General features: G+C 44.0%; 1 long non-coding RNA gene across 1 annotated transcript; it reads left to right on the top strand.

The window, feature by feature from the left end:
* Window positions 1-1,047: 1,047 nt before the first annotated feature.
* LOC119405207 (uncharacterized) lies at window positions 1,048-18,179 on the top strand. The gene is made up of 3 exons (XR_005186439.2): window positions 1,048-1,377; window positions 9,532-9,598; window positions 18,043-18,179. It is a non-coding gene; the product is annotated as an uncharacterized LOC119405207 (long non-coding RNA).
* The last annotated feature ends 472 nt before the right edge of the window (window positions 18,180-18,651 follow it).

Below are 18,651 nucleotides of genomic sequence, written 5' to 3'. Positions count from 1 at the left end.
GCCAGCGTCTACTCTAAATACATTGAAAGAATTTCTAGAAAAGCCACATTTATGGGTGAAAACCGTCTCGTGCCCTTGTTCGTTGATACAATCATTACCACATTGTAGCAAGTCCTCATGCGGCAAGGAGTAATACATGTCTTCAACATCAATACTTAAAACTTTACAACAGCCGCGGTACTCCTCCGAGAGGAACTGAACTAGCGCCTGAGAATTACTTATAAGAAAATGGTCTGAAAAACGCAAATATGTTAAGGCGGTTCTGCAAATAACTAGATACAGTGACTTGCCAGGTGCCTTTCTCTCAAACAATTGCTCGAAATGGAATCTCGTTATGTGTTTTCGCTGAAAAAAAACAAGTGTCAATTAAGTGATTTCGCCCTCTTGGCATTACAAGCTATTCTCTCAAGGTTATGTTTTAACAAAAGGTGGATAGCACGTTGTCTAACTACCGATGGTTTAAGTTTTACCGTCCGAAAATTCTTTTTTATGACTGTTATTGCTTTTTCTGAAAACAAACTGTCCGGCATAAATACAAAATACCCTTCCTATTGTGATACTACTGGTATGAGTTTCTTCTCCAAACAACAATTAACCAAAGACTTGGATAGCATCGGGACACTTGAGATGCATATTACATCCCTTGATACTAGCAACGCAGTCTGAAATGCAGTTGGCTCGCTCATCTTCAGGAACTAGTCGAGTGATTTTGCACGCGGCAAAATAAAACGTCTATTGATTTCCGGTGCGGCTTAAAACAGTATTTCAGACCTAACGGTAGTGTTTTGCAGTGACTATCAGCTAAGGCAACTCCTCCAAGGACCAGCAACTTATTTTGCGGTGGAACAGCTGTAGCATCCTCTGAATATGGGAAACAGCCCGTATTTCAGAAACTACGAGCTCAGTAATAGCAAAATATATTGGTTTATACAAATATTTCTTTCTTCAAAATAACTCTTGATTCTAAGAACAACATCTTGGCTCTTCTCTGAACGTCGTGACCCCTGATATTGAAGTGTGATGAAAGTGCAGTCTTCTACTTTCCGCTTTTTCTTCGTCAATTTTATTAGGAAATAGCGTAAGGAAAGGGAATCGCATTGACCTTTGTTTGTGAATTCACGGATCGGTAACTGATGAGCCCTAATGAAATCGCGTCAGTGAAAATGCGTCAATCAAATCAGCCACTACTCTTTAGCTTGAAAATGAAACTTATGGCTTCTCTGTATTTTTGTTTTTTGCCTGGCCATATAAGCAGCAATATCTGTGGGAGAAACCATTGAACGGGTAAATTGCAGAATCTTTGTCTGACTTCCTGAAGACCACTACCATGGGCAGATATACAGTAACGTTCCTCATCTTCTTGTTCTGTTTTGCTGTGTAAGTGAAATATATTCCTTTATTCAAGTACTTGCTTTTCCTATAGCTTAGTACGTAACATATTTTTTATACCAACACTGCATATTCGGCTTGTGGTGCTTTCACTATAGTTTCCTTGTTTTTGTGTCTCAATGTTCCAAATCTACTGAGGCTATGAGCGAAGCGGCAATGGAGGGCACCGGACAGTTCGACAATGTAACTTTTGCACAAACGAATATTGTTCATAACGAAGTAGTGTATTCCTTGATCTGTCAGGCATTTATACAAGGAAAGTTGTTGTGAGATCACATCAGTCGAATTTGGTCGCGTAGCTGACCGCCGCCGCCGGTGTCAATAACCTGAATCGCGGCGATTCAGAAAAAAAGCAAGGATCTAGCTGATTTTGAACCTGGGTCCTGTGCTTGACAGTCGACCATTCTACCACGGACCAATGCCGGTGTTTGAAACTACTTCGCAAATTGACCCTAAACGGGTGTCATGTCGGGCAGGTAGTCATGTTAAGATGTGTTATAAAGCGTGGTAGAAGGGTAAATAGAACCAGACGTCGTACAATGTGAATTGCGCTACGAATGTGGGGTTGAAAGCTTCCCACCTATTACAAAGGGCTCAGCCGTGATTATTCATCGTGGTCAGCGGCAGCATCAAGTAAGTGCACATATTGCCTTACATGCGTGTAGTGAGTTCCTCACTTATTCGCAGAATAATGAATAAATAAGCTTAGTGGACACGTCCTGAACATCCCAAAATAATGGTTTATGGTGTAGTCGGCACGTTGAGACTAAACCTGCAGCATTCACCCCAAAGGTGTCTAGAATGGGCACAAGAAAAGCCGCTTCTGTAGCTTTCGCTGTGGGTATGCTCCGTGTTGTACGCATGCGTAGCGTTTTTAACAGCGAAAGTGTTTAAGCTAGCCGTAATGTCTCCGACCTTCTCTCGAAAATAAACGGGTATGTGCCACAGAAATTGCGCAAATCCCACTACTCACCACTAGTCCACTAAAAATGAAGAAGACAACAGTTAGCCGAACAGACGCAAATGTGCCACGCACATTTGTGCGGCCTATCAGAAAAATGTAATCCCGATAAACTGGTATGTTGGTAAATCCGTATGAGGGTAAATGTGGGCAAATCCGACTACTCATCGATGATCCACTAAATAAGAATAAGGCCACAGTTAGCCCAACACTAAGTAACGCGGAAGGCCACGGCGGCTGTGAGAAACTATGATCCTCATAAGCGGATCTGTGCCACATATATTGGATAAATCGCACTACTCACCACTTGTCCACTAAAGCGAAGGAGGCAACAATTAGCCCAACACTAAAGAATGGGAAAGGCATAGGCGGCTACCAGAAGACCCCGTAGAGATGGAAGGCCCACGCCAACCACAACATGCCCGTAGATGTATTGGAGGTGCCAAAACTTGGTTTCAGCGAGAGTTTCTGTCTCTGGAGTTTGGACATCCGTGTCGTGCCTATATAACTGGGTGGTTTAACTCGGAACATTTCTGCCCTGAGAATCAACCTATGTACAACCTTGCATTACGTAGCTAAAGCTTAGCAACGACCAAGAAACGAACTAGAAACAACCCTCATCAACTAGCTAGGCCTAGAAACAACCTACAAGCAACCAGATTAGTCTTCAGAATCGTCCGGTTTCGCTGTTTTAAGGCCTGCGTGCCTTAATGCTTGGTGCAAGCTTCGGCAGTTGTTTTGAGTGCGCTCTGACGTGTCACTCAAGAATACAAAAAAAGTAAGTGTTATTAAAGAAATTGCGGCATTGTACGAATCGTTTGAACGGGAAGCAGTGAGTATTTCAATGCTGCATTTTATGGCTTTGAGCCAAACGTTACGAAGTGGATGGACGTGTTTTTAAATGCGAAGCATTCCTTAGAAAACTCGTGCGAGTTTGAGCATGTCTATCTATCTATCTATCTATCTATCTATCTATCTATCTATCTATCTATCTATCTATCTATCTATCTATCTATCTATCTATCTATCTATCTATCTATCTATCTATCTATCTATCTATCTATCTATCTATCTATCTATCTATCTATCTATCTATCTAGCCGCCTACGACTGTGTGCTATTCTGGCCGTTTTGTTAATGGGACGTATACCAAATTAGTATTGAACAACATGACTGTATGACGAACATAAATGACAGGTTATAACATGAAAATCATGATATACATGTGATAAACGGCATGTTATACATTCTACGGCCTTGGTGCTCATGCGGCCAGTGTCGTTAACTTGATATATAACAAAATTGGTATGGCGTGACAAGACTGTCTGACAAACATAAATGACAGGTCCTATCGTGCAAATCATGACACGCATGTCATGTACAGCATAACTTACATGACACGGTTTGGGGCGCTCACGACCGAGTAGTTATATGGATATATACCGAAACTTGGCACAACCAAGCATTTCTGTATGAAGAACATAAATGAGAAGTGGTAACATGAAATCATGTCATGCGTGTCATCTACGCTATGACAAACCGTATTTACTCGAGTCTAGGCCGGCCCCGATTCTAAGCCCACCCCCGAAATGCGCAACGCCAGGAAAAAAACTTCATCATTGTACTCGAATGTAAGCCAACCCCCCCACTCTCGCACATCGTTTTTCGAAAAAAAAAAAACATCGGCTTAGATTGGAATAAATACGGTACATGCCCGCTCATGGTGCGCTTGCGGCCGTTTCGCTACCTTGGTATACACCAAAACAGGTATTTGGTAACGTGTCTGTATAGCCAATATAAATGACAGCGGGTAACATGAAAATCATAACATGCATGTCGTGTAGGGCCTGATTTAAATGCCGGGCTCATGATGCGCTCGAGGCCGCTTCGCTTGCTTGATATAAAAGAAAAATTTTATTGCTTGACATGACTGCATGACGAACATAAATGACAGGTCGTAACATGATAATCACGACATGCATGTCATGATTTGCATGACATGATCTCGGGGCGCTGGTGACCGTTTAATTATATCGATATATGCCAAAATTGGTATGACGAAGCATTTCTGTACGGCGAACATACATGAGAGGTGGTAACATGAAATCATGGCATGCGTGTCATGTACCCTATGATATACATGTCCCGTTCATGGTGCGCTTGCGTCCGCTTCGCTATCTTGACATGTACCAAATTTGGTATTGCATGCTGTGACCGTATGAACAACTCAAATCACAGGGGGTAACATGAAAATTATGACATGCATGTCTTATAGAACATGATTTAAACGTCACGCTCATGGTGCGCTAGTGGCCGTTTCGCTAGCTTGATAAACATCAAAATTGGGATTTCATGGCCTCACGGTACGACAAGCATAAATGACAGATGGTAACATGACACTCATAGTATGCATTTCACGCGCAGCATGATTTACATGCCACGCTCACGGTGTGCTCGCGGCCGGTTCGCTAGTTTGGTATACGACAAGACTGTTATTTGGTGATGTGACTTGGCAACCAATATAAATGACAGGCGGTAACATGAAAATCAGAACATGCACGTCGTTAGGGCATGATTTCCATGTCAAGCTCATGGTGCGCTCGCGGCCGTTTTGCTAGCTTGATATACACCAAAATTGGTATTGCATGGCGTGACTGGGCAACGGACATGAATGACAGGTGGTAACATGACAATCATGACATGCACGTCGTCTAGGGCAGCATTTACACGCCATGCTCATGGTCCCCTTGCGGCCGTTTCGCTAGCTTGATATAAACGAAAATTGGTATTGCATGACATGACTGCATGATGAACGTAAAGGACATGTCGTCACATGACAATTATGACATGCATGTCATGTAGGGCAAGGTTACTTGCCACGCTCGTGGGCATCTCGCGGCTGTTTCGCTAGCTTGACATACACGAAAACTGGTATTATATGACGTGACTCTATGACGAGCATAAACAGCAGGTGGGAAAATGACAGTCAAGACATTCATTTCATGTGCAACATAATTTACATGCCATACTCATGGTGCACTCGCAATCGGTTCGCGAGCTTGGTATACCCCATAAGTGGTATTTTTGACGTCACTGTAGGATGAATACAGATGACAGACGGCAACATTAAAATCATGATATGCATGTCGTGTAGGGCATGACTGACATGTCGAGCTAATGGTGCGCTCGTGGCTGTTTCGCTAGCCAGGTATACACCAAAATTGGTAACCCATGACGTGACTGTACGGCGGACATAAATGGCAGGTGGCGACATGACAATCATGAGGTGCATGTCAGGTTGGGCATGATTTACATGCCACGCTCATGAGTTGCTCGAGGCCGTTTCGCTAGCTTGACATACACCACCATTGGTATTGCGCGACTCGGCTGTCTGATGAACACAAACGACAGGTGTTAACATGACAGTCATGACATGCATTTCATGTACAGCATGATTCACATGCCACAATCACTGTGCGCTCGCGGCTGTTTTCCTAACCTGAAATACACCAAAACTGGTACTGCGTGATACGACTTTATGACGAACATAAATGACAGGAGCTAAAAGGCAAATCATCACATGCATGTCATGAACGGCGCGATTTACATAACACTGTATTGGTGCGCTTCAGGCCGTTTCGGCAACTGGGTATACACCGAATTAGGGAAATTAGTATGACATGACATGAGTGCATGAAGAACATAAACGACAGGTCCTGAATTGCATATTCGAGAAAGTACATTTCATTTTCTTAAAGATTGCACATGCATGAATGCATGACAAACATGCGATATATACTTAACTAGATGTCATGTCATGAATGACTTCATTTGCGTCAAAGGCAAACACGGCCATGCAGCAGCTGTGTGCAAATTGTGGGCTTACAAGGCACGTCGGAAACACCGGCATTTATAGGGTAACTTATGGTTCGAATTAACGTTACCCCTCATGTTAGAGTACTACATCATTATTATAGAAAGTAAGTGCGCGTTATGATGCTGTCATGAGAATATCATACGTAACTTGCGTTAATGTTTTCCTACGGGTCGAGCAATGCTTCACTATAGCTTGCTGAATCATAGCAATACAACTTTAATGTTTGTTAGACTGCTATAAAAGGGGAGCCAACAATGAAACCACGGAAGTTAATCTGATATGACGCCTGTATCGTAGGAGTACATAAGTAGTGTTCATTGCGTTCTTGTAAAATTGCATAGCCAGCACCACAACCACAATGACGTTGCACCGTTGCACCGACATTACGCCTTGATGGCCTGTTTTTCTAAGGCAGTTTCTAGACCTGCCGTGGCTCTGTGGTAGATTACCTGATTGCGACGCAGAATGTTTGGGTCCGATTCCTGCTGGGATGCGAATTGCTATTCAATCAATGCTGCCGATGTCGGTAATTCTTAACGCTCTCGCATTTAAATTACGAATGTCTGTTCTCGCCGTTCCTGGATAGATATAAACTGTCAATCACCTGTGGCGCATACCCGTACACTGCGGCACGTGGTAAACAGGTATGTGCCACACGTGTCTGAAAGAAAGGCGAGAACATGAAAATCCACGGTCCCTCAGATTGGCTTAAAATACCGCCATTACGAAATTTGAAAACATGGCGGAATTTGACAGTGTCCAGGATAGCGCCCTGAGAGAAATCGAATCGGCCTGATTTGTGCCTGGCCTGGTTTCTCATAATTATACCTTGAAGGAAACCTGGCGCCACCGTCTATGCGAATTTCTTAAGGGGTGCAGTTGCCGCGCTGGGAATGACTTTATATGTGTCTGCGAGGCTTGTGTTGGTTGGTGTTGAGGGAAGCTTCGGCTAAAAAGTGGACACGACTGCGCAAGTAAAGCTTCTCAAAAACGAAACTGTTATAAACAGATCATTTTTTTTGCGTATTATCTTCTAGAACAAAAGTGTATTGACCTGTACGGCATAACAAAACGCCGAAAGAAAGAAACAGACGAGAAAAATTCCCACAGTGAACGCTGGCATTGCCGCCCGCCTGCCAAGTTTAGCGGCCATTCATTACGTTTTTCGCTTCATAATAGTGTGCATCAACGCATAAACCTCCAATGGTAAACAAAACGTCCTTGTGTGCAATGATAAAAAATAAATAGCCTACTTCGTGCTCCTTCAATACCAAATCAACTATTTTGAAGCAAGGAACGCGTTAAAGCCAGACGCGTCTTCCAGATATCCGGGCTCTTCGTAAACGATGCCTGTCCAAACCCAGTCCAAATCTAACATATTCCAGTATTCCATACGTAGAAGAGCTCGAAGCGCCAGTTTTTCTTCTATGTAACTGTAAGAAACTCTGTGGTGCCTGGCTTATCCCACTCCATCGCCGATAGTTTGCGAAAATTGCTACCAGCCCCCCACGACCGAACAAATCGTCAAATTGCGACACCACCTACCGTGAAGGCATTAATACAAATAAATTGGTAAATTCATCGCGCTCTTCAATTTAAAGTTTTAAAAGCAATGCCTGCCAATATTGATGTTCAGATATAATTATTCTGTATTTCTTCATGCTCTGGCAATATTTTTGAATTGCCCCAGCTCACGTATTGGCTCTTTGCTATTTCTCGTCCTGTCGTGACATTCGTTCTGTCAACGCCTCGTTTTGTGAATGAACGCTTACAAAATAGTCCTCCTGTTGTACGTAAGAGCCCGGCCACGAGCAGCATCTAGGCTTAAGTTCGCACGGTAGGAGCACACAAGGTCGTATGTACCCGAGGCTCGAACTGGCGGTCAGTGAGCTGCCGTTCAAGACCACCGCTCGCCTACTTGCTGTGAACGTTTGTTCGTTCATTTGCTGAAAGCACTCGAACATAACCACATTAAGGTATTCCCCAAGACTTAGTATCTTAGCCTGTCGTTGATAACTTGAAGTATGAATATTGACAAAAAAGGAAATAAAAAGGACATAATGAGTGACATATCGACCACGCTTCTGTTTTCGTGGTTCGTGATCTTCCTCTTTCACCATAACAAATTCTCTTGCCGTGGTGACCCACTCACCATCAGCACAAAATGGCTTGTCCCACACATTGCTTTGTCATGGCAACACGTCACAATGAACAACATCATATCTCTATAAAGACCAAATCAATAAAATCTCCCCTCGCATGGTACGTTCTATGCGCCAGTAAGAGCGCGCAAGCGCTGGCGACAAATGCGTCTGAAGCAGAGGTGAAACGGGCCGTCCATCTCCGTAGCACGAAGGGCGCATGCGATAATGTCGCCCCACTTGTGAGGCCTACCGTCGAGAAAAAAAAATTGTTCAGCATATATAACCATCGCTTTGCAAGAAATCGCTCTGGATCTCGTTCAAATACTGCTGTATTATTATCATTGTCATCACTTCACTGCCGATGAAATTGTTATGTTCTGTTATTTCTTTACAAGCTAGTTCATGGTATCATATCATGCCCTGTACTTCTGAACTGTGTTAATTTTCGAATTCCACGTAAGTTAACCAGAGAGAACAGACCGTTCCATGCACCCGCCTGCTTCTTCAAACACTCTACCGTTCACAGAATACAGTCTCTATAATGTTAACTTTCTTGATCTTGACGTTTTTCATAGTCCACAGTCATTGTTTTTATCCGAGCTTTTCACAGTCTTGACATAGTATGGCACAATGTACAAAGTATTCCCTTCTCCGTCTTTCGCATTGTTGTATATATATGCAATATTATGTTTCATTCCCCTTCAATATTTCTCATGTTTTCTTATTTTACTCCTCCCCTTTTGTGTTCATTTCTCTTTGTCTATGCGTTTTTGCTCTTATTATTTCTGAAGACTGTCTGAATTGTATTGATTATATTCATTGTTTTATTTCTGCGTGCGCCTGCACAAAGACCTTACGGTTGTTCCTGGGCACGTTAAAGAAATGACTGATTGATTAGTATTATTTTTATTATTATTCCTCTACACTGCAAAGAAGAAATGTTAATGAGTGAAGTGATCATTGCTAAGCTTGTTATACCGTTGGGACATCAGTGGGTAAAAGAGACAAGAATTTTTTTTTTTTTTTTTTTGCCAGAGGCGAGCTCCTCCTGCGGTAGAGCCTTTACAGAGTGCCATGTTAAGAACGAGACTGCATGCGAATGACCAGAGTGTCAGTTTTTGCCGGCACTATTTCAAAAACGTGTGTTTATGTTTTTCCAGGTACCGCTGCAGCGCTGGAGGAGGATTAGATTTCATGAATAATAGAGTTTCTTATTGCGACCAACATGTGAGAATTTTACTGTCAATTCTTCAACGTCCTCCTCGCAAATATCCCGTTTCCTTTCCCGATCAAAAAAAAACAAAACACAATTTTATCCAGTTCCAGGCCAATGAAATCTAAGTAAACAGCGGCGCTTGCAAGCATGCAAGTGCCACCACCTGGCGAACGCAGATGGAGCTCTTTCTTCATATTAACAGCACAGCTATGTAGCAAATCATTCCTTGTCCGGCGAACCAAAAGACTATCATCATAATGAATGGGCATGCGCCCCTGAAATTGGGTAAATCCGACTACTCACCACTGTTCCACTAATAAGGAAGAAGGCAACAGTTAGTCCAACAAAAAGAATGAGATATAGAGAGAGAGACAATAAAAGAGGCAGAAAGAAACAGAAAGAGAGATAATAACAGCATGGTATAGCCCTGAATGGAAAGCAAAGCAAGGGGTTGAGAAAGGTAGTGAAGGTGAGGAGGGCGAAAAGACATGTGAAAGACAAAGAAAGAAATAGACAGAGAGAGCAAGAGATAGAAAGAAACATGGATAAAAACAGATAGAAAAAAGAGAAAGAAATAGAAAAAGAAAAAGAATGCGAAAATTTAATATAAACAAGGAAGGCCGTCGAGCTCCGCTCTTCGTTCAGGCTTTTCTTTTTTTTTTTTGAGGGTAGAGGAAAATTTTTTGGTGTTCTTTTCCGGTTCGCAGGCTATTGAACAGCCGGCAAAAAATAAATAAGACGGCAAGTATGATGTTTTTCACGGTAGAACAGGGTCCAGTATACTGGAAGCTGGGATTTACTTATTGCGCTTATGGGTATAAGCGTTCTGCTTTTTTTCCTTGAAAGAATGTTTCTTTTAGCCCTGTCAGTAGGTTAACAGTCTTTAAAAATACAACAACGATTTATTTTATCCCGAGAAAAAGAAAAAAAAATGGCCGCGTATCTGCGTGCTTCGCTGCAAATGTCGTGTAAAGACGATAGAAGAGGCGATGTGTGAGATATGGACGCCATCTGGCAATACGTCGGGAAACATGAGTGCTGTGTTGCGTGCTGGTAGTCCCGGCGCAGCAGCAGGCGAAGACCTTTGCAGAGAAACGTCCGCACTCAACGAGTACTCTCCACACACTCTTTTATTTACACGTCGCCTGGGTAAAACAGGAACGCCAGAGCGGCGCCCACAACCGGCAGCCTGAAGGCCGCCCACAACGCTGCTTTTTCATTTTTAAAATATTTTTTTCACCTTCTTGGCCTTCTCAAAACTAAAGTTTTTCAACACCAACCCATGGCATTCGTACAGTGCAATACAGAACCCAAACCGAAACACAACAATGAGCTCGTGCGAAGGGCACGGAGGAAGGCAAATTTCAGCGCAGTCGCATCAGCTTTGTTGAAACAGCGCTCACTAGACGACGACGAAGTAAAAAGAAGGCACAGGCACAGGGGCTTCGGATTTGGGCGTCAGCCACAGGAATGTTTTTGATGCCGTAATTGCTTTCCTTCAGGAAACAAAACGAATGTGTTTTTAAGTTCTTAAATGCAAACCTGTTTCGATAATAGCAATGAATCAATAAGAAAAAAATCAATAAAAAAGAAGACGTTCGGTACCACAGTAATTTCATTATTCTAATTTCTAGTTAGGATGAGAAGTCTGGGCTGAATGTAGAAATAATTATTGCACTAGTTCTTTTTATGTTTGCTTGTCTTTTGTGTTAACTAAGTAGTTTTAAATCTTCATATCTACAATTCTTGGCCAATCCCCCAGAGTGGGTATGAGCCATGTGTAGAGGAACATCATCAACATCATCAGCACAGGACAGGCAGCGCCTGTCCTGTGCCTTCTTTTACTTCGTCGTCGTCTAGTGAGCGCTGTTTCAACAAAGATGAACGCATACCAACTCGCTCAAGCTTCCATTCTTATGCATTTTCAGCGCAGCTTAAGAAACTAGGGTCCTTAAAATTACGTATGTATGCATTTTCTATTAAAGGAACACGCCACCTAATACTTACCTAGTGATGTTGCCCCTCAGATATGCATGATATTTACTTTTTGATCGACAACGTTCACAAGTATGAACAGCCGTACCAGTTCAAGACCGCTGTCCCTTGGGCAAGTGGTTCAACTTTGGCCGAGTGGCTGAATCGAGGGACGTGCCGACAAACAGAAAGACAGACAGACAGACAGACAGACAGACAGACAGACAGACAGACAGAAAGACAGACCAAAATTTCTGCGTTTAAGTTCCCCAAGAAAGACTATCGTCTTTAAAATAGCATAGATAGCTGTCGCGCACAGCGTTAAGCAACATGAAGGGGGAAAAAGTTTAAGCGGCAAGCGTCCGCAATCCAACGTCCTTTGAAGCTACCTTGTCGGGCTCATAGCGGAATTCCGATGATGATCCCGTTTGATTTCTTTATTACTGCACTAAAAATGAAGGAGGCAACAATTAGCCCAAGAAATGGTTATCATCACGGGTATGTGCCACAGAAATTGAGGAAATCGCACTACTCACTTTTAACGCGATAGCGTTAGAGAGCTCGTGTCGCAGAAATTCCGGTGTCGGCGTCGGCACCGTTGGTTGTGAGCGAAAAATCGTCCGTGAGCGAAAAATCGAGAAAGAAACAAATATAACAAACAACAAATATCTTCGGTTCCACTGAGGATCGAACCCGGGCCGTTCGCGTGGCAAGCAGGTGTCCTACCACAAAGCCACCATGTAACTTGCAGCTGCTTCGGAAAAAAACACTACACAAATGCCATGTAGTGGAAGGAGTCTCCTTAACGCATTTTGTTCGGCAGGTGTCACGACGAAAACGAGCCCATTCGGCGATTTGTAGGTGCATAGGCGAGGCCATCAAGCTACGTCGAAAAAGGCCGGGATAGTGCAGCCATCGCCGCTAAAAACACACACGAACTGTCAAACAGCTCTAAAGATGGACAACTACGTCCATCTAGCGGAAAACATTTCAAGCCAACGCCAGTTTCTAGAGGAGGCGTTGATCAAGAAAACAGCAAACGCTAGGTAATGTGCTGCCATCTGTGAGACATTGTGAGAAATATGTCTCAGCTCTTTATGGCCTCCGAGATGGCGGACGCGCGGCGCATATCTTGGAGGCCATGCGACTCGTGCTTTAGATCAAAAACTTGTACCATTCGCGCGCGCGCGCGTGTGTGTGTCTGTGTGCGTGTGTGTGTAACAATACAAATTAATAAGTATGCACTTAGTGGTTGAAGTGAGCACTAGGGGCTGGATTTCGCTATTGCGTTGAACTCTTAAAGGCGAAGCTTAAGGGTCCCCCAATTTTTTCATTCACTGAGAGACAGAGAGAGAAAGCCATAGATAGAAATAATAGGAATGAAGACACAAAAAGATACAACGCTCAAAAACATACAAAGGGAGAAAGAGAAGAAAAAATAAAGAGAGAGAGAAAGAAGCAGAGAGATAAAAGGATAGAAAAAACACAAGGATCAATAGAGAGATAAACAGAACGAAAGAGAAAAGAAGTAGAGATAAAGAGAAGAAAGAGAAACGAAGATAAAAATAGCGAGAAAGAGAAAGAAATATGAAGAAATAGAGAGAAAGAGATATAAAATAAAGATACAAGGAACAAAGCAAAAGATAATAAAAGGAAAGATAGGAAGGAAAACAATTACACCATCCCCCGCTAACTGGGACCATGAAGCAATGCCAAGCCGGGGCACTTGCACGATCGCGTTCCGTTGGCTTTCGTTTGGCATGCTACCGACCTCGCGTCGTAGAACGCGAAGAGGAACGCTACGCGCGTCGTGTGTTCCCTCTAGCCTTGCCGTTAATTCTCACTGGGCGAGCGGGAAACGCGGTCGTCAGGCGCGCGAGGGGGGGAGCGTTGGAAAGGAGAGAGAGGGGGAGGGGACGCGCATGCGCTTGCGCTCATCGCGGCGTTGTGCAGGAGAAGGACACATCATCTCCCGCTAAAGGGAACCATGAGGTGATGCGAAGCAGCGTTTCGGCATGTCGAGCCCGCCTTTCAGAGGGGGAGTGGGGAGGAGATGTGTGGAGAGGAGGTATGTGGAGACGCTTTGCGCATGCGCAGTAAGAGTGGTCACGCCGCACACCACCACCACCACCACCGGTTTGAGCTTCGCTATAAGATACTTGGCATATGAAAGAATAAGAAACGCAGGCTACCCATACAACGGAACTGCAAAGACAACGGCGGCTGCGAGAAGAGCCCGAAGCGATGGAAGCCCTACGCCAAAGACGACGTGCCCGCAGATCTATGAGAGCTGCGAACGGTCGGTTCTGGGCTTTGTAGCACCGAGTCGTGACTAACCTAGCTAAAGCCGAGCAATAACGTAGATGCAAAAAGATTAGACTTTAAAATCGTCCAGTTTCGTTGTTCCAAGCCTTGCGCGAATTAGTGAAAGCTTCGCCATTTCTATGGCTGGGCTACAGATTGTCTTGGGACGCTCCCTCGAAGCATTTTTTTTCCGCATGTTTAGCACGATGCGTGCCAATTTCATCATAGTGTTTAGTGAACTGTGCGTCCATACATTCTTGCACTGCGAGCAAACTTCTGACCACAAATGCTACCTATTCGCAACACTGTTTCGAAAGGATATATGTTAGCTCGCATGATTTAAATTACTTTTGGTTTGTGAAGACCGCTCCTAAAATAAGTTCACATACTTCCCTCGTGGACGTCTTCCTTACTCTGAGGGGCCACATATGGAAGTGCGGCTCAGTCACGAACAAAACAAAAAAACACGATATTGCTCGTCTCTTAGAGAAGCTGCAATCAGTTCCAATTTTATCTTCGTTTGCTTTTGTGCACCGCTTTTTTTCTTGTGCCCAGTGCACTGGACGCGGGGTTGCTGAGGGATAGAGCATACTTATTTGTCAAACTGCTAAAGGTTGTATTAATATAACTGTAAATAACGAGACACAATCGAGTGTGTCCCGAAAAAACACCAAACAAATGCAAAATGCAGAAGACAATTAAAAGGCAAAGTTTCAGTATTTCTCAAACTTTGTCCACTTATGCCCTTCCACTGGAACTTTCACATCAGTGCAACAAAATTATGCATGTGCATTCAAGTGGAACTAAATTATGCAAATGTTTTTAATAATTCTGAAAACTGATTTATCTGTCTATTGCTGGCTTCATCTTTTTTTCTATCTGTTTCTCGCTCTTCCTCTCTATTTCTTGCTCCCTCTTTCTTTCTATCTCTTTCTGTATTCTTTCCTTTCTTTTCAGACTTCATTTACGTTTTTCCTGTGGTTTTTTTTTTTGTTGTAGTTCTGCTTGTGCGAAACGTAGAACCAAAAAAAAAAACAAATTTTTTTTTCAACGGCGCTGTCGACAGCAACCTTCTCCTGCATGCCACCAACTTTAAAGTACGCTCGTTGGGCAGACTAATTCAGGTCAAAGATTGTGATACTTATGCGTCGCTCACATTTTAATGCGCAGCATTCTTTGACTCCGTGCTTGAGGCCGTTCGCTACCTTGTATCTTGTCCTTGGCGTTTTTCGATTAGGCAAAAACTCGTACCTCACATATCCCCAGATACTCGAATATTAGACTGCGATTTTTATTGGCGCCGGTTTTACACCAAGGGAGCGGCTTACAGTGCCGACGTTTTAACTTTACGAGTACGCTTTGCCAATTTCCGCCGCTTAGCGTCGCCGACTGGCGTCCTCTCGAAGCTCTGACCGATTAATAAAGCGAGGCCCTTGTTCGTGCGCTAGAGCTTCTCGAAGATACAAGTCCTTCTAAAAAAACAAAAACAAAAAACACCCAATTCTACGTCGAGAAAAGCGACGTTAAGCGTGGGTGTTAGCACGCCAGTGTATCTGATTGGTTAGCGAGATTACGTGTTGCCGTAAACGCTCCGCCAGATTTCTAATACGCGCGCTTCCAAATGATTGCGCATATCGAGGTCACGTGACCTGTGGAATCGGGCAATGGCATCAAATAGAACGCTTCGCCTCACATGATTTGCTCCCGTCATAGACAGAATCCCGCGAAGTGTGCGTTTTTTATCTAGGTGACCCTCTTGTACGCCCACGTACCTTGCCTTGTCTTTTTACGTGATCTCGATAGCCAATCACACACACCCGTGCGTTTGCAGTTTCCCTGTCCGACTGCTTTTAGGTTGTGGAACTGGCTGAAATTTTTTACCGTCACAACCAGCCTTCGGTGAATATATGTATGTGGCAAAATATATATGTTTAAGCGTGAATTCGTTTGACCTATATACCGGGTGTCCCAGCTATCTTTAGCCAAGGTTAAAAAAATACAATATTAGAGGCAGGCGAGTGAAATCAGTTGCAAATTGCTGACAGTCACCTTGCTCAGTTTCACGTATACCATTTCTTCCAAGCTGCAGAGAAAGCCCGCGAAATGCAAAAAGAACCACGTGACTAGCGCATTCGCGCGGCAGAGAACATGCTGCTCTCAGCCGTGGCGTGAGCGAACGAAATAAGCTGCGGCTTCGACTCGCAGGCTTCGTTGCAGCCGTAGGCCGATAAGTTGGCGATGGTTTCGTTGCCCGCGTCAGCCAGATGGCGCACATGACGGTGCAAGTTTTAGCGAGCGCGGGCCAAGAAACCACCGTTAACTTATCGGCCTACGGCTGCAACGGAGCCGGCACGGCGCGGCCGCAGCTTATTTCATACGCTCAAACCACGGCTGAGAGCAGCACATTCGTTGTGCGCGAATGCGCAATTCACGTGGTTCTTTTTGTATTTCGCGGGCTTTCTTTGCCGCTTGGAAGAAATGGTGTGCGTGAGAATTTCTTTATCGCAAATAATGCAATGGGGGTTTGTGAAGACGCTTTCCAATTTTGCAAGTCGCATTTCTGGCCTAAAATCAATATTTAGTAATCTATTTAAATAAACGTTATTAAGAAATAATGAATTACAAAACGAAAAATCGTCTGTAGCGCGCAAGGTGACGGTCAGCAAAATGCAACTGATTGCACTCGCCTGCTTCTCATATTGTATTTTCTAACTTTTGGCTAAAAAAGTCACAGTTTCGCCGCAAGGGCGAAGCAATGAATGCGATAGCAAGAAAAGCGGCCCGTGTTCGCCGCGGTGCTACGCTGCATAAACATCTGACCCCCCCCCCCCCACCCCCCCCGGCAGCAACTACACTGGCGGACAACTTTTCTTGGCAATGAAGCGAAGGCTACAGAGGCACAATGCACGTATCCTACCGCTAATAAATGTAGTCCCAGAATTGCCTCCGTATTTTCTGCGTGAGATATATAAAATATTCCTTCATTTTCTATATGTAGCATTTTGACACGAAACGCAGCCCTCACAAGCGAAATATATGTATTTCTTTTACTTTATACGTTGTCACTTTGCGTTTTTGCGTGCCTGAAAAAGTCGCGCCTTTTACTCGTACCTTAGACGCTAAGCAGCGTTTGCGTCAAAATGCAACGCTCTACTCGCGGACAACTTTTCGTGGCAATGAAAGGAAAGCTACGGGGGCGGAGCGTCTGCACATGTACTGCTTCGCGAAGCAGTCCGGTTTGGCGCGTGGCGTGCGTTTCGTAATGCCGTGGAAAGTGACGGCTAGTGTCGCATTTCGACACAAACGCTGCTCAGCGTCTAAGGCGCTTATGAAGAACGCCAACGACAGCAAAAGAGGGAGTTCGCTCGTCATATCCGCTTATCATCCACTTTTATAGGGTGGAATGGCTCCACGTTTTTGCAGAAAGTACATAAAAACATGGCAAAATAAACACGCTTCCCCAAATACGCTACGCGTAGGAGCTTCTTGCCTAACCTACGCGACCGTGGAATGCCGAATGCCGAAAACGATCTTGTATCTGCCATTACGACAGTCGGCAATTGAAGACAAGGCACCGTACAGTCGAGTTTTCCAGTGCGACTGCAACGCCAGAACGCAAAACCTAGCGGACAAAAAACGCAATAATGAGACGGGGTTGCTCAAAATGGAACGCGATGTGCGCGTCTCCCTCTCTGAATGAGTGGGCGGACTGCGGCCGGGATACACGGGGGACGCGTTCGCGCGTCTGTTTTCTGCGTGCCCCTAACGACCAATGCCAGCGAACTTGGGACGGGCCAGTGCGAGCAACGCAGCTCCCTCTGGTCAAAGCTCCTGTATGAATATGTAAAGCTGAGCTCAGTGGTAGTCGTGCGGGCGCTACCAGCAGCGAAGAAATGTTCATGTGATTAGGCTTACTACATTAAAACGGCCTCATTGCCACGCCTTCCACTGGTAGCCTTCGCCACTAGTAGCTTAAGAAACTGCTATAACTAGTGTACGTTTTATTTAAAAAATTGTTGGAATGGACTAGTTCGAATGGTCTCTTATAAACGAAACTGGTCGGCCTCCTTGTAGGTTTCGCCTATTAAAAGGGCTGTTGTACAGTTGATAAAAATATATATGTGAGTTTTTCTGATTAACGGTTTCTCGGTGATGTATCTTCGAACTTCTTTTTTAGACCTGCAATTCCGATGGCAGTGGCTGTCCAGATGGCTGCGAGTGTACCGGGCAGCGGACGGCGGATGGACAACTATGTGCAAGAAAATACTGAGACCACTCTACGTGGCAAAATGAATGTTAAATAAACAATTAAGAATCAAATATGTGTGACTGGTAGATTTTATTTTTCTTGCTGGAAAGTATTCTTCGTTGATTACAGTTGAGAAGGTACGGTCAGCACAAAGTAGCGATTGCGAATCACTTATGTATACACGAAATATGTATACCCTCAATCTGCGTTCGCGACCGCCTGGTGAACGCAGATTGAACTCTTTCTTCGTATTTCTCCACCTTCTTGTTTCTTTCAAGATACATTTCTTTTTATCTATTCTTCACCATGTTATTCTTCATTATTTCACCCTCTTTAGCCTCTTTCTCTATGGCCTTCGCTCCACGATTCCCTTGTTTAGCATATTCCCTTTCCATCCCGAGTTTTTCTGTGGGGCAGAAAAACGCTTCCGATGTTTTGACGCATAAGAAAATGCAGCTGAATTAAGAACTAAATAAAAACTATATTACTCGCTTCTTAGAGAAGCTGCAAAAGTGATTTCGATTCCAATTTTGTTTG

The sequence above is a fragment of the Rhipicephalus sanguineus genome, chromosome 9, assembly GCF_013339695.2.
Source record: "Rhipicephalus sanguineus isolate Rsan-2018 chromosome 9, BIME_Rsan_1.4, whole genome shotgun sequence".
Taxonomy (NCBI): Eukaryota; Metazoa; Arthropoda; class Arachnida; order Ixodida; family Ixodidae; genus Rhipicephalus; species Rhipicephalus sanguineus.
This window is presented reverse-complemented; position numbering and strand designations above follow the sequence as displayed.